Source organism: Melanostigma gelatinosum (assembly GCF_949748355.1).
Source record: "Melanostigma gelatinosum genome assembly, chromosome: 6".
Classification (NCBI taxonomy): Eukaryota; Metazoa; Chordata; class Actinopteri; order Perciformes; family Zoarcidae; genus Melanostigma; species Melanostigma gelatinosum.
In genome coordinates this window covers 23,552,462-23,568,385 of record NC_136639.1, presented here as the reverse complement: position 1 = coordinate 23,568,385, position 15,924 = coordinate 23,552,462, and positions in this window count along the sequence as shown.

Here is a 15,924-nt window from a genome sequence, read left to right as displayed (position 1 = left end):
TATAATTAAAGTGAAGTATGTAAGTACAGACTTGCCAGACAGCTTTAAAAGGTTCTTTATTTGTAATTCTTAAGGTCCTTTTAACATAACTGAACAAACCTATAATCTAACTATCAATGTAGTGTAGCTCTGGAGGGCAGTACTTGTTTAAATACCGTGGTGTCCAACCGTGGAATACAAGCTTGCACTTACTGACTGATTCTCTGTTTTTGTGTACAAAATAAGGCTCAAAAGTGCTTTGATGTCGAAATAATTTTTTCACGTTATCAATATCATCCTAACTTGTAAAAATATAATGTGATTAGGCATGTAAAAGGTACGCATATTAATTGACATTTTGCATTGTTGTTTCTATTTATAGATATTTTTTCTTTTTTAAGTGAGGTTCTTTAGATGAGCCGTAGTGAGTTTGTACCTCACCTGCACCGTGTTTGATTTCTATTAATTTTTTCTCGATCTGACCTTTCCTTTTATACAAATATACACATGAAACATAAACATATTCACAAAACTATTTTTCTTTTGAGTGCAATATCTCAACTATTATTAGATGAACTGCCATGGAATTCGATCGACATTCATGCTCCCCTGGAGATAAATAGCAATTACTTTAGTGATCCCTTATGTTTCATGTAGCGCCACCTTGAGATCAAACATTTTAAATTGTCCAGTACTTTTGGATTATGAAATTCCTGCAAGTCCAATGATATTCAGCCTCAACTGTACTTTAGTGTTCATCAGATGGCACCCTCTGGGTCTGAAATTGCCTTCGCACTTGATTTATAACCTCAGTAAACATTGTAAACATGAGTTTATGGTCGCTGTTTCATCTGTTCTCCAATACAGCATGATGTTCATTTAGTAAATTTAAGTTTCATTTGGAGTAAAATAGACCATAAGTCGTCAGTTTCGATTGCCGAAAAAAGGTCTTATTCAGCGTTCGGTTTTACTTAGCTCCATTCTCTCGTCTCACTTATGGTAGCAAAAAACCAAGATGGTTACGGCCAAAAAAACTTGAGACTTGAAAACGGCAGTCCACAAAGCAATGGGTGACGTCATCGTGACTACATCCACTTCTTATATACAGTATTTGGTGTTAATTAGACATTCTTTACATGCTAACGTGCTAAACTATGATGGTGAATGTAATCATTTTAAGTGTTAAACAGCTTGTTAGCATTTAGCTCAAAGCAGCGCTATTCGGTCAGAGACGTCGGCTCTGCAGATTGTCTTTGCCCTGAGATTCAGTTAAACTGGCAAACATCAACAGTTGTATTCTGCTCCAAATCACTCAGGCTTCTAATTTAGCTTATCCTATTACTTCATTTTGTATTGAAGGCGACCCTTTGAAGCCAGTCGGCCTGCTTTTTATACCGAACCACAGCCATATGACTCACTGTAGGGTTGAGCTAATTCACCATGTTAATGTTCTGATTGTTGTACCCACATGTTATTAACTGGTGCCCCAGTGTGAATATAACAGACATCCTGAATTTGTTTATTACCTCCATAATCTCTCTCACACAGTATTGGTGGTAATTAAACGCTGTCAGAGGTGCACAGTCTCGTCCCTGCCTCTGTTAATATTCAGTAACCTCTCGAAACTGAATGTCCTTCATGCAACGGCTCATTTAAAGGCCAGTCGGGTGATTCATGCAGGAAAATGAAAAAAAGGTTTTTTGAATCTGAACACAATTAAACACACGACGATCCTGTCCTCTGTCTCTTTTCCTCCTTCACTTTCTTGGCTTAATTTGTCTTGCTCATACCTCGTTCTTTTTGCCTCCTTCCCTCATTTCCTTACATCCACACTATCGCTCTCCTTCCTTTCAACACCGTCTACTACTTTCTCCCTAATTGAATCGGTTTCCCCAGCTTCACCTTTCTCTTTCTGTGTCTGCCAGTGTCTCTCTCTCTCTCTCGTAAACTCATTGCTCCATGAGGCTAATCTTGTTAGCACCAAATGCACTATGTTCCGCTAGCTCCTCTTAATTGCTGTTGTGTTATTAATGAGTGGGGAAAATCACTCTTAATTAGCTCGTCTCATTCGGCAGGCATCTCGAGTGCAGCGGTGGCAGCGGCGCTCAGCCACAAACACACTGGAGATAATTAAAGCACTTCACTTGTCGGAGTATTTATCTAAACCAAAGAGCAACAAGCCGTTCCCGCAATTAGCCTAGTCATTCATTAGCGGCAGAGTGCAATCGATTTTAGTGTTACGTTGTCACGTTGTCATTTTGCCACTGCTGACACTAATTCATTCAGTGCCCGCTGTGGTACAAGTGTGCTTAACTTATCCATATGGCATGGAATCACTGCACATTTGCTCTTTTTATGGTTGTACTGAGACTGACTACATTTGCAAACCTGATTACTGTGATACATCAGGTTATAGTGATACAAGATATCAGGTAATACATTTATTTTTTTCAGATTTCCCCACACTCTTAGAGGGAACATTCTGTCCTGGGCTTTTTCAAAATGCAAATGCATACCTGGTTAATGAGAGATGTCCTCCAATGAAATTATGTCTAGAAAGCCCCTGACCTAATCCTTTAAATGGCCAAATAGAAAGGTGCACTCAATAGAGTGCAACCCAGCAAGGTCCGTAAGCATTCAGTCAGAACTGGCCACCCAAAATATTAAGCAGCTTGCTGCAGCAGAATGTGAGATTAGCCGTGGACAGACACAAGGTGCACACTTACTCGCAGACGCAGGCACAAGTGATGACATGATCCTCCCTGCAAAGATAATAATCATATTTCTTTAACATAAATCTACCTGTGGTAACCAGGTTCCTCCAAATCCTTTAACCTGTAAACTCACATGGATTATACTCCATATGACGTCATAATTGTCACGGGAGTTCACAGGTAGGACCCAAACGCAAGACCACAGGAGACAGAAGTTAATAGAAACAGGTTTTATTTTGCCTGAATAAAGACAGGAAGGTGTGGAGCCCGTGGTGCGACACCAGAGAGTAGGCTGGTCGACGGTGTGAGTCCCGTGGCTCGACACCAGAGGGCTGACCAGAGGGTAGGCAGATCAACGGTGTGATGTCCCGTGGCTCGACACCAGAGGGCTGGCAGCTTGACGGCCTGTGTAGTCCGTAAACACAAAGGAGGGCAGAGCGGCGGTGTGTAGTCCGTAAACACGAAAGAAGGCACGGGGGATTCCCGGACACCGGAGAAAGGCGCTCCAGGCAGAAGAATCTACGGGGTTTCAGCGGGTGAAAGACGGTACGACCTGACAACCACAGACTGCAGGACCAGAGTTTATATTGTGTCAGGAGACTCATTAGTGGGCCCTGAGTCTGGTGTGTCAGGCTGCAGGAGGTGAACGGCTGGAGTGTCCTCAGCTGTGCACAATCAAGGGTGTGGCCATGGGAGGTGTCTGGAGGCAGAGGACAAATACAGAGCACATGGCACACAATAACAAACAGGGGAATGACAGGACACATGAGAGGAGATCAGGGGAAACACACACCGGGTCAGACAGGGATCCTGGATCCTGACAACAATAGGGGCTGAATCGCAAAAGACTCTTCACATATCGTACCTTTTCTATTTTGCACAATATATCAAAGAAATTAATTTCTCAATAACTCTTCAAGCCCGTCTTTAATTTAGTCCCTCCTGATTGAAATGAGGCTCAGCAAATTACTTCATGCATTCTCTGTTTATAGATTCTAGCTTCCGACTCAATCAGACTGATGGCCTTCACGTTGTGAAAATCTGATTTTGCCACAACCTCTAGGAGCCAATTATCTCAGTTCAACTTTGCTTAAGAATTAAACATGACTTTAAATTTCAATAAGTTTCCTTGAAAGAACTATTGCAATAGTGTTTTGGGGTAGAGAGTGCTCGAAATGAATTATCATTAGTAATAAATCAAATCACTTAATTGCATGTGTAACCTGAAGAGTATTTAAGCCAGTGCACAGCAGGTTATAGCTGAACATGCAAAAATGTTAAATTTGTCTACAGGCAAGTATACAGTTCAAATGTTATGGAGTATAACATTACTCTTATTGTAAGTCTCTTTGGATAAAAGCGTCTGCTGAATGACTGTACTGTGACTGTACTGTGCGAAGCCTTCTCTGCTGGCCTAAACAGAATCACAAAATTATAGCTATTTTATAATTAAATCATTTTTCAGAAATACACTATTGTCATTTTTTTCCCCATTAGCTTTTTTCTCATTGCACAGCTACTGTCTTCCTCAGTTGCTCTGCTTCCAGTGCAGCTTGTTTTAAGTAGAGCTTTTATCCAATCAGATTTCACCTCTGTGTCTCTAAGAAGAGAGGCCCGAGGCCCTCTAGGTAGACTTTGCAGATTAAAGTAAACGGGGACGATATAGTTGATTGTCATCGTCTTCACCAATCAGATCTTTAGTTTGACATGTTGGGCGTATTCTTTGACATGTCAGAGCTACCGAGGTAGTCTACAAGTACGTCAGCAATAACGTGCGGTGTGATTGGTCAGTGGGCCAGCGTGACTGTTATGACGCTGAAGCAGAAGTTAGTATTAGTAGTAAGAGTTCAAGTTGAAAGATATATAAGAAGTTATGACACCGATATGACATTTTTAGCATTTTGCTTGGTGTAGATTTTGTTTTTTTTTACCTAGCTTTGTATTTTTAACACTCAATGGCTGAAGGTGGAGAAACGGATTTGGTGGCGGAGTTACTGGCAACGCCTTTCTGGAGAAGGAAGGAAAGGGTCGGCCAACCCCACAGCTAGCAGCCCTGACCCAGCCAGGAAAAGGATTTGTACGAACGGTATTTCTGGCTAACAGCGTCAGAGAAGCGTTGCACATGTTATGGCTGGGAATGCGTTTCATTTGCTATTGAGCGTCTTGGTGTTTAGAGCTGTGCTACGCTAACCTGAGGTGGCTAACCAAGGCAGCAACACGACACCATACCACAACAGGACACTGAAAACTTTTGGAGAGACCTGAGTGGATCTACAACTCAAGGAACATGTTCGCAGGAGCACCTCTGGCTGGAACTGAACCGCACCGATGTTCTGTCCAAACGCGGTATTAAACTCTTTGTTGACAAAGAAAGGAGGATGGACTTTGTTTTTAAGTGAACAGCAGCTGTGGTAAGTGAAGTGCTTTGTTTTACATCTGCAGTAGCGTTACTACTGTGTTCATTTGTCTATCATGTCGTTTTTATGATTTGGTTAATATTGTTCCCTCTGATGTGAATAATATTTGAATGGCTCGTGCTCTTTAGTACGTGGATGAATACGTGTTTTAGTGCCACAGGTTCGCTGGATTGATTTGTCGTGCTTTGTTGTCATAAATATATGTGACTGGTTCTTGTGAGTTTGTTCGTGTCATTGTGTTAATTACATTGATTTTGACTATATACATTGTCCGTTAATGACACAGCATCCCGCCATGCGCATATTCATGTGTCTCATTCATGCACTCTGCAGTTAGGGGTTAGGGTCGGACATTTGATTGTCTGTTTGGGTTTTTTTTTTCTTTCTACAAAGCAAGAAGTATGGTCTGGAGAAATGGGGATTGTGTGGCGATTGCTTTAGCCATGTTTGAATCAGTAGGGAACAGCTAAACGCTGCGGGGAGAGTGTAGCTTGGTGCTGCTGTTGTTTTCCTGCTGAGCTATTTTAGCATAGTGTGCCTCCCAGAACACACGCGCCTCACCAGAGTACAATGTTGTGGTTCCGGGGTGGGCATGTCAGACAGCATGTTGCCAGGTTGCGCGTAGTCCACCGTAAAACATTATATTTCCCACAATTTAAGCTTCTACATTTTCCAAATGCACTATTACCCACTGCAATAAGACTTTACAATAAATCACCTCTGGCCAGATCATCTTCCACATAACTACACACCGCTACACTGTTGTTTGCTGGGGTTGATTTTAAATTTTTGCACTACTGTTTTTCACCTAGGCAGATAATTTAACACTATTCCATTTCATTGTATATATACTGTGCATTTTTGTTTCATCTTATATATTCAATATTCTGATATTTAATTTGTCATACTCTGTTATTCTATTGTATATATTGTGCATTTTTTAATACTTAATATTTTGGTTACTCTGTTACTTTGCTTTTTGGTGTGTCTTGCTGCTGTAACATACAAATTTCCCCCTGGGAATGAATAAAGTTATCTATCTATCTATCTATCTGTCTGTCTATCTATCTATCTATCTATCTATCTATCTATCTATCTATCTATCTATCTATCTATCTATCTATCTATCTATCTATCTATCTATCTATCTATCTATCTATCTATCTGTCTATCTATTATTATTCAAACATATTGTTCGGTTCGTAAGCCTCGTACTGAATGGCTTAACAGGAATACGTGTATTGTTACATCCCTAGAAACAAATAATAACTGTAGCTGTGGCATCATAATGAGGTTATTAGGATGTGGTTCAGCTCTAGCAGGACAGCACTGAAGGCCCAGGTATAAAATGCACGACTTGCCACTGATGTAATGTAATGTTACCAATAAAATGTACTTGGGTAAATTGCAGATTCAAAAACAAACATATTTAAATGTATTTAGGATCCCAATTAATAACATTTGGTTTATTACTGTAGCGTGACCGCTGAGATTACAGCTTTGTAGCCTAATTCAATCTCTAAAATAGACTTTCTTAGACTTTCTTAGTACAGTAAGAAACTTGCTGGCTGCTTCGCATCAGTTAAACGGAATCTGAACTGACCACGCTGAATTTGTTCCAGGTTTCTTTAACACCGCCGATATTTTGTCTTAAGATCATCACCTTAAAATGAAAAGTATAACAGACAAGGCTGACACTTTGTCCCAAAACACTTCAGAAAATAATCACTGGCATGAAAGTAAAAGGGTAACTATTGAAATAATTACCTAAAGTAAGCTCATACACTCTGCAGACTTCAGCTTGTAATAGTTACAATACTCTGTGCCCCTTAATACTTGGCAATTAACTTCAGCATTTTATCCTGCATGTCTGTAACTGTGCTTTATAATAATCTAAAATCTTCTGTTTTGCTTTCGCAGATTCACTATTAGTTCAGTTGTGCGATGAATCGGCTAACAACACACAGAAAACAAATCTCTTCTTGAGGAAAAAAAGCAGTGCTTGCCACTGTGTGACCCTGACATGTTCATGTATGATGAAAGACCAGTGTCAGTGCATTCAGACAAATGTAATTTGCACCTACAGCTCAGTGAGATGGGGGGGACTCTTATGGGGCAGGACTAATTGCTGCCTGGGGATCTGTGTGTGTGTGTGTGTGTGTGTGTGTGTGTGAGTGTGTGTTTGCCCGGCTGTCTTTCTGCCAAAATAAACACTTTAGTGAATATTTAATGCACGTGTTTATCTGCGTGTGTCTGTCAGTGTGTGATAACAGAATGTCAGCAAAGACACAGGAGTTAATGAGGCCTCCCGTTTGCCACCAGTAGTGGATCGAGCGCGGCGCACACAGCTCTGTGGGCATTATTTCCGTGTTTAATCACGACTGTCATGGGTAATCTGTACAGCCGTAGTGCTGCGTATCAAAACGGATACTCATCAGTACGGCAAACTGTCAATCCACTCGCCAAACATAACAGACTGGGTTCTGCTATCCCAGATACATCATTCATCAGAGCACTGAGACAAATCAGCCTCATCTTATCGTGATTAAACAATCATCCCCATCCTTATTTCTTAGATCTGTAAAGGACTTTAATAGGGAGTTATTACTATGATATGAATAATGGTGTTATGATCTGCTTTGAAGCTTTGAAAATGCTCCTTGTTTTATAAACTGGCCTCCACTGCGTAACTGCTTTAAGCTTGATATGTTGAGTAAACTTAATTCAAGAAAACAAAACAATTCAGTTGGCAGGGAGTTCCAGAGCAAATTAAAATTAAAACTCATATCTGTGTCTGCTGAAATAACTGTTGATCATTACAAATGAAATGGAAAACACAATGGTCACATTGTGCTTTAAGGATGTAAAAATAGTTTTCTCAGGTTTCTTGGCTTTCTTTGGCATTTTATGAAATGTGTTCACCTGACAGTCTGATGTAAAATCTGGGGCTCCTAAAGGTTCTGTATCGAGTCCCCTTCTGTTTACATTTAAAATCACAGTAATTCTCTTCGCTGATGACGGTCAACTTGTGGTACCTGATCACACTGTGCATTTCAGATCATTTTGCTTCGCAGCAGCATTGTGCAGCTGACATAAGATAACAATTGGTTGTACACTTTCTCCATCTGAATTAACGCACATCTTAAATAGTCTTACTTGGGCCGACATTTGGGTATTACAACTTTCCGTAAAACATACACATAGCCAAAAGGAAAAAAAACATCAGTAATAACATTTTGAGAATTTCTATATGCTTTGGAATATATTCAAAGGGAAAAAATCGAATTAATATCGAAGTAAATGAGAAACAAAAGGACAAAAGGTTTTTTTCTTCATTATTGGCATTTTCCAAGTGACAGGAAAAATGTAACTGTTTACCAAATGTGTTAGAGTGATTTGGCTATGAACAACATCAATTATAATATCAATATCCTCAATGTACAAATTGTTGCTAACTCATAACAGCACTGAATGGTTATGTCCAGGGTTGGAAATTAACTTTTTGTCCACCTGCCACTGTTGCTGGTGGGTTCCAAAATCTACAATTCCTAAATAGATTACCATTGTTTGGCAGGTGAGTGAGGTAAATCTAGCAGCCACTTGCATATTTTACCAGCATTTGGCTGATGGCTGGTGCTAATTTCCAACCCTGGTTGTGTCCCAATGTAACAGACTTGGAATGGCATTGAAGGAGACGACTCAGAGGGTAGTTTTCCAGTATTTATTCGCTGCAGAAGACAACATAAACCACATTAGTTTCTTCCTGGTCTCACTCTCTCTGTATACATCCGCTCCTAAACATGCACTCAACAGAATAATAAAGTACATTTTTAACTCTGTTACACCAACATGATCTTGCATTTACTTTCTCTTAATCGATGGCTGTGTGGTTTTAAAACCCGTTATATATTTCTTAATTTCTGCTTTTCTGGATTCGCGTAGTTTAGTTTTACGCACAACAAAAATCACCATTCAACGAATCAATATAATCTCATCCTGAAAATCATGACGACTTCAACACAATACAGCTGGAGTTGGCCACATTGGAGAAACCGGCAAGAGTAAACTCGATTTTGAAAGTAAACAACCAAAAAATCCAGCCCGTTGTTTCCAATGAAGCTAGCAGCACTAACTCCAAAAATCGCTTAATCTAGCAACAGAATTGCCAAATCTGCCAAAGCCACTCCCCCAAAATTATCATAATGAACGTAAACAATAAACGTGGCTATTGTAAGGGCTTATTACATCCCTGTGTCTGCCACAGATACCAGATTTAGTTTTTTGTCAGAGCATTTGAATTGTTGATAACTGTCGGGATGTAAAGAGAAGTTCAACAAGTATGACAAAAAAAGCTGTCTAAAATACATAACCTACCTAACCCTAACCCTACTTAATATAATTTAGTCTCATGATTCTACTTCTATCAAATCAAATTCAAATTAAAGCCTGAACTTTTTCGATTTCCACAAATGCAAGATGATAGGAACGCCTTTTAGTTGGCGCGCCAATCCGATCCCTTCACCTCTTGTACGAACAATCCAACACAATGTCTTGTGTTTGCATTTCAGAATGAAGCGATAGAAAACGTACTATCAGGGGCAAAACTTTTTTGTTCCACGTAATCTCATCTGATGCAGTGCTGCAGTGTTTCCTCCTGTCTCTGCACGCTCAATGTCCTCAGCAGGCAGGCTCATAAATTGGACAGCTAAGCCTTTCATAAAGTTTAATAAAGCGCTGTTTTCGTGGCTCAGGGGAGCTGGTATTAGTGACGAGAGCCGCTGCTGCCATTCCTGCAAATCACATCATCATAATGAGGCTGTACTACGGGAGTAAGACACCTCCCTCACCACCCACCCACGCAGCCACCCACCTCCCCTCCACCCGCTTTGTTTTCTTTATCATTCCTCTGACACAATACGATGTCTTCCCTCCACCGCATTCTCCCAGTGGGAATTCGGGGCCGGCTCGGACAGGCTAGGGTTATTTCTCATTTAGTAAAGATCACAGGCGCTGTAAAATGCTCCCGCGGCATGCCGTGAATGCCAAAAGTGCTGTGATTGGCAGCTTGACGGCAGCGGCAGCATTTGCATGGCATTTAGCTGGGCGGGCGATGGCCACCCCCTAACACCAAGGTGGGTAAATACGATGACTTTCTCTGTTCACACACAAATGTACACACGCACAAACACACGGCGCTTGTGCACGCACGCGTGCAATCTCGCTCCTCAACAACCCCCAACCGTCTTGGTCTGCCAAACCTAGAGCCACTCATAATTGTGTGGCATTTAGGGAGAGGAAACAGACTTCTCATCGTGTGGGCGAGAGGGCCGCTGAAAAGTCTGAGCCTCCCAGTTTAATATTATGAAAAAAACATTTCGTTTTTTGTTGCAAGCCTAATCCTGAAAAACCTTTCCAACTGAAGGTGCAGCAACCTAAAGCCCCAGTCACACAAAACAAAAAATGATCTAACATTATGTATAGAATGTGATACGGTTAAAGTGTTGGGAGTTATGTCAAAGACGTCTATGTATTGAGTGGAAGATAGGATAGTAAGATAGTTTTTTTTGTTTGGAAAAATAATTAAAAGTTAGACTTGAAAATAAAAATATCCCCAGCAATCTAACAACACAGCTAGCCAAAGAGACGAGCAGGTACTTGTATTTTTAATTAACTGTTGATGAAAGCACAGACAACACGGATACAGAGCATCTATCCATGTTTATCAGACCTGACTCTCAGTGAGCAGCTCTTGGATGAAGCTGCCATGCAGAGGACGACGACAGGGAGGAACATTAGTGATGCAGAGAGGTGTGACAAAAATTGCTTTGAACAAAGTTAATGTAATAACTTGTTTGATATTTGTCTTTGTTATTTTCTTTAATAGTTTGATCTTTGATATAGTAATGTGGGTTTCTTAACCCTCAATTAAAATGATTTATGTTATAATAACAGAAATGTGTTTAAATATCATTTTTCATTTATATAACTGCATGTACAATATTTGTACACTTGAATAAACAATAATCAAATGCAGAGAGAGTTATTTAACAATATGTTAGGGTGAAGTTAGTTATACAGTCTTACAGTTACAACCGGCCCTTTGAGGGCGACCGTGATGCTGATGTGGCCCAGAGTCAATGTTCCCTCTAAGCTGCGCGCTTGGGCAATCGCGCACTGCTCGCACATTCTCAGCGCACAAGAAAATCTATGCAGCGCATAAAATAAAATTCAACATAAACGTATTAATTAATATCTAATATTAGTCCTAATCTTATCTAATCAATTAAACCAATAATAATAATAATAATAATCATTTTGTTTTCTGTACTATTTTGCAACGTAACTCAGTGAGTGACAGGTGTCCAGCCAATGATACGATTCGGTTCACTTACGGTACGCAGCCAATCATAGCATTGACACTATTGCCCTGCCCATTCGCGCCGTGCAGGTTAGCTAGCTAACAACAGTGCGGCGGAGTTACGAGACGCAAATGTTAACCCCTTATCATAGCGAAACGAACGGGCAGCGACATAAAGTCAAAGCAAGAAGCAGACGAAGCCATCAACCTGGACAAAGTGTACAACCATGGAGAAGTGAGAAGGACAGACGTGAAAAATAAGGTAAAAATTAAGTCAGATTTGTGCATATTCTAGTGACATTTATTAAGATGTTATAATTTATGGGTAGTAGAAATGATAATAAAAAACTGAGTAATTACATATTTTACAGACAGAGTTACAGGAATTTACACTGTATCACAAGCTACAGCACACGTCATTGTGCAAAATGTGAATGTTTTAATGTGAACAAAATGTTATGTCTGAAAGGTGTATATGTATCATTTCTTCCAGAACAGGACCCTCACACAGGCCACAACAGGACCTCACACAGGCCAAAGCAAGACTCTTCCCATGGCCAAGCAGGACTCTCACATAAAACATACTACACATCTCATGAACAACAAGATTTTTGTCTTTTTCCTTTAAAGTTTGTCAAATCACTTATATTAAAAGTAAACTAGTGAAAATTGCTGCTGTAATTTGATTCTTTTAATAAGCCATGTAACTTGCTATGATCCAAGGTTTTGAACAGGTGTGATACTGGTGTGTGGCCACAGCGTGCACATCTGATGTTGCTCACAGTGGTCCTCAGTGTGCTCAGGGAGCTTGTGTGTATGCCCAGACACATGAAAAATTAGAGGGAACATTGCCCAGAGTGAATATGAGTTTGACACCCCTGCTGTATTGCAACTCAAGTTCAGCCAGTGTTGGCGTGCACAGTGGGCTGGCACTAGGTCTAGCCTCTGATCCGATAGGGAGTCGGACCAGCAGTCCCCGGGTGTCATATTATATGGACCCAGTAATAGAGGTGAAATGCTACCCACTATTTGTTTGGAGCATGTGGCCAGGTATTACACATAGCAACAGGAGTTGGTGGAGACCAAAACGGAGCTAAAACTAGAGACCTTCGCAAATGGCCCCTTTTCCACTTCCTACCCTCCTACTTCCTGCACCCTTTCTCAGACCAGACCCATCACCGAAATTTTGATCTCAACAACACATCTGTTTTCGTGACCGCATCTTGTACAGTTGTGACTCTATTCCCCATACAAACTCATGACAGGATCATTTCAGGTTATGAATTTCTGAATTTACAAGTTAAACACATGTCCCGCGGCGTCTTGGTTTATGGCCGTCGCCATCTTGATTTTTTGGAACCAGAAGTGACGCAAGAGGGTGGAGCTGAGTACAGTCGAAACGCTGACTTAGATGTTTTTAAAATTAAATTCAATTTCAATTTTAAAATGAACTTTTATGAACTAAAAACACACTGTAAAAGCAGTAAACATAGTTTCAAAGATTTTCTTCAGGAAGTTACTCAAGACAGTTCAGTTCACAGTCTGATGTCATTTTCATGAATATCTGCAGCTTTCAGCACTTTAATGGCTAGAGATGCATTTTCACTTTTTATGCTCTTAAAATACGTTTCAGGCATAGAGGAGGTCAAAAGTTGATTTTGTGACAGTAAACATAGTTTCAAAGATTTTCTTCAGGAAGTGCCTCAAGACAGTTCAGTTCACAGTCTGATGTCAATTTCATGAATATCTGCAGCTTTCATGACTTTGTTGGCATTGTCACTTTTTTATGCTCTTAAACGACGTTTCAGGCAGAGAGGAGGCCAAAAGTGGATTTTGTGAAAGTAAACATAGTTTCAAAGATTTTCTTCAGAAAAGTGGCTCAGGACAGTTGATTTCACAGTCTGTCATTTTCATGAATATCTGCTGCTTTCAGCACTTTACTGGCCAGAGATGCATTGTCACTATTTTATGCTCTTAAACGATGTTTCAGCCAGAGAGGAGGCCAAAAGTGGATTTTGTGAGGTTAGGTTAGGATAGAGGATAGGTTAGGATTAGGTTGAGTTAAGGTTAGGGTAAGATTAGATTTGGGCTAAGGTTAGGTTTAGGCTGAAGTAAAGTTAAAATTTGGGTAAAATCAGGTTTAGGTTAAGATTAGGTTTAGGTTGTGGTAAATTTAGGTGAAGGTTAGTGTATTACTCTTGTTGTGGGGACATAAATCAATTTACACAGTCACATTGTGGGGACTCCTTCCTTCCTCATAATGTAAATGATTACATCATTACATTTTAGGGTGAAGGTAAAGGATATGGTAAGGTTAGGTTTTATTGGAGGTTAGGTTAATGTTCAGGTCAGATTCATTTTAGGTTAAGGTTAGTGTGAAGCAAGAGTGAAGTCTCCAGGAAACAAATTACTCAATTTAATGTCATGTAAAGTAATGGTAACGTGACTGCTTGTGTGTGTGTGTGTGTGTATACACAATACAATGAATTTTCTCTTTCTCAATTGAGCTATTAGCAGTAATTACTTGTTTCACCACATCTTCTCTTTATCGTTCATGTGTATTAATAACCACATTATCTATAATGGAACACAACATGATTTAATCAACATTTAATGCCATTACAGCCTGACTCAATGGGGTGGGCAAAATCACGATGAGATTTACAGTTTAACATTTGATCGCCTCCACGGTTTGCAAACATACACTTCCACCTAGAGGTTATTTGCAGGAAAAACATCTTCAGGTTACATTTTTTTTCAAGCTTGTTAGCAGCACATGTTTCTGAGAATCGAAACATGTGGGCATGTTATGGGTTAGGATGGGTATGGGTTTGATTTGACCTTAGTTGTCTATATTTCTGTTGTGTAAATATTAATGGATGTTTTTCACCAATTTTTTTCTGGACTCGTTTTTTTGTTGTCCCTTATGTTTGGGTTCATAATTTAATTTGATATTTTATTTATAATTCTGGCCTTGTGTGAAAACACTTCATCATGTTTATATTTTTATTATTAATACAATAATTCAGATAAATGTCTGCGACAGTCAATCCATGTAGTGACAACAGATAAGTACATCCATGTATTTTAAATAAACACACCTTTACAAACAGTATATTGAATCGGCTTCCATGTCTTCCTTCAGACTAGTAGAAAGAAAACATCCTAAATGTACATTTAGATGTTTCTTTTACTACTTTGTCTATTTGTTAGTACTTGACAATGTATATGAGTCTCCTGAGCGATGACACTATACTAATATTCTCACTTTTTTCATTGTTTGTGCACGCATTGTAAAGCCTGAATATTGTATAACCTTTTAAATGTAATCTTACATTCTATTTTTAGGTTTATTTTGTAACATCTGCCTCTTGCGACTACAGATGAAAAATAGCCTTTGGCTAACTAAATGTTTTTATTAATGTGCACTGTCCCTTGTCAAATAAACCAATAAATAAAATATAAAAAATAAAAAGATGACTCAATAACATTTACATGAAATTTCAGAAAACTTATAATACAATTTTTTTAAATTAATCTATTAGTTCAATTACTTACCACATTGACCTGTAGTGTCTTCAAAGTGTCTGTAATAATCTCAGACTCACTTCAGCAGCTCTTACATTTACCAAACTTTACAGTTTCATTCCGCTCTATATTCTGAAGGTTTCTACAGAGGGGTTTGTTCATACATACTGAAAACATGGAGAAAATGTATTTTTTGTTAAATGGTTGTTTGCAAAATGTTCTGATTCATGGAGTTCTAAAAAGAGATATTCAAAATGTTGTCTATAAAAACCTTTTACTCGAATATGTAAACAAAAGAAAACAAGAATTTTGATGCCGACTTTATCGAGTGTTCAGATTTCTGTACTGCAAATCTTTGCAAATAAGCACACATTTATAAGATTATGCATATTTAAACATACATTTTGATTTGATGTTAGTAATCAACTGGGGAAGTTTCATGGCGGTATCTATTATTTCATTTCTTTACTCTATTCACCTGTAGTGTCTCCCCTTAATCAGAGAAAATACCTGAGCCGACTACATAAGTGTTAATTTACATACACGGCTTTATACGGATCAATAAGATCACTTCCTGAACAGAAGTCAGGATCAGCAGATGGATTAATTAGTAGTTAAGCTCTTTAAATGATTCTGAAATCACATAGCAGCTAAATTCCATTCACTTCCATTGTATTTGGTTGGGTGCAGAAATCTCAGATTGATTTCTAAAAAGCTACTCAAACAAAACGAAAACTGTCTGCATGGCTAAATACCACAGATACGTTTGGTGAACAAACCCTTTGAAAGGGTATATTAGTCAATTTTCAAACAATACCTGTAATGTGATTATTAAAAAGAAACCAGGCCGGCATCGCACAGCTCAGCAGTTAAGTAGCGCTGCCTCTCTTACCTCAGAAGGGAGAAATGAACACCTATTGATATGTGT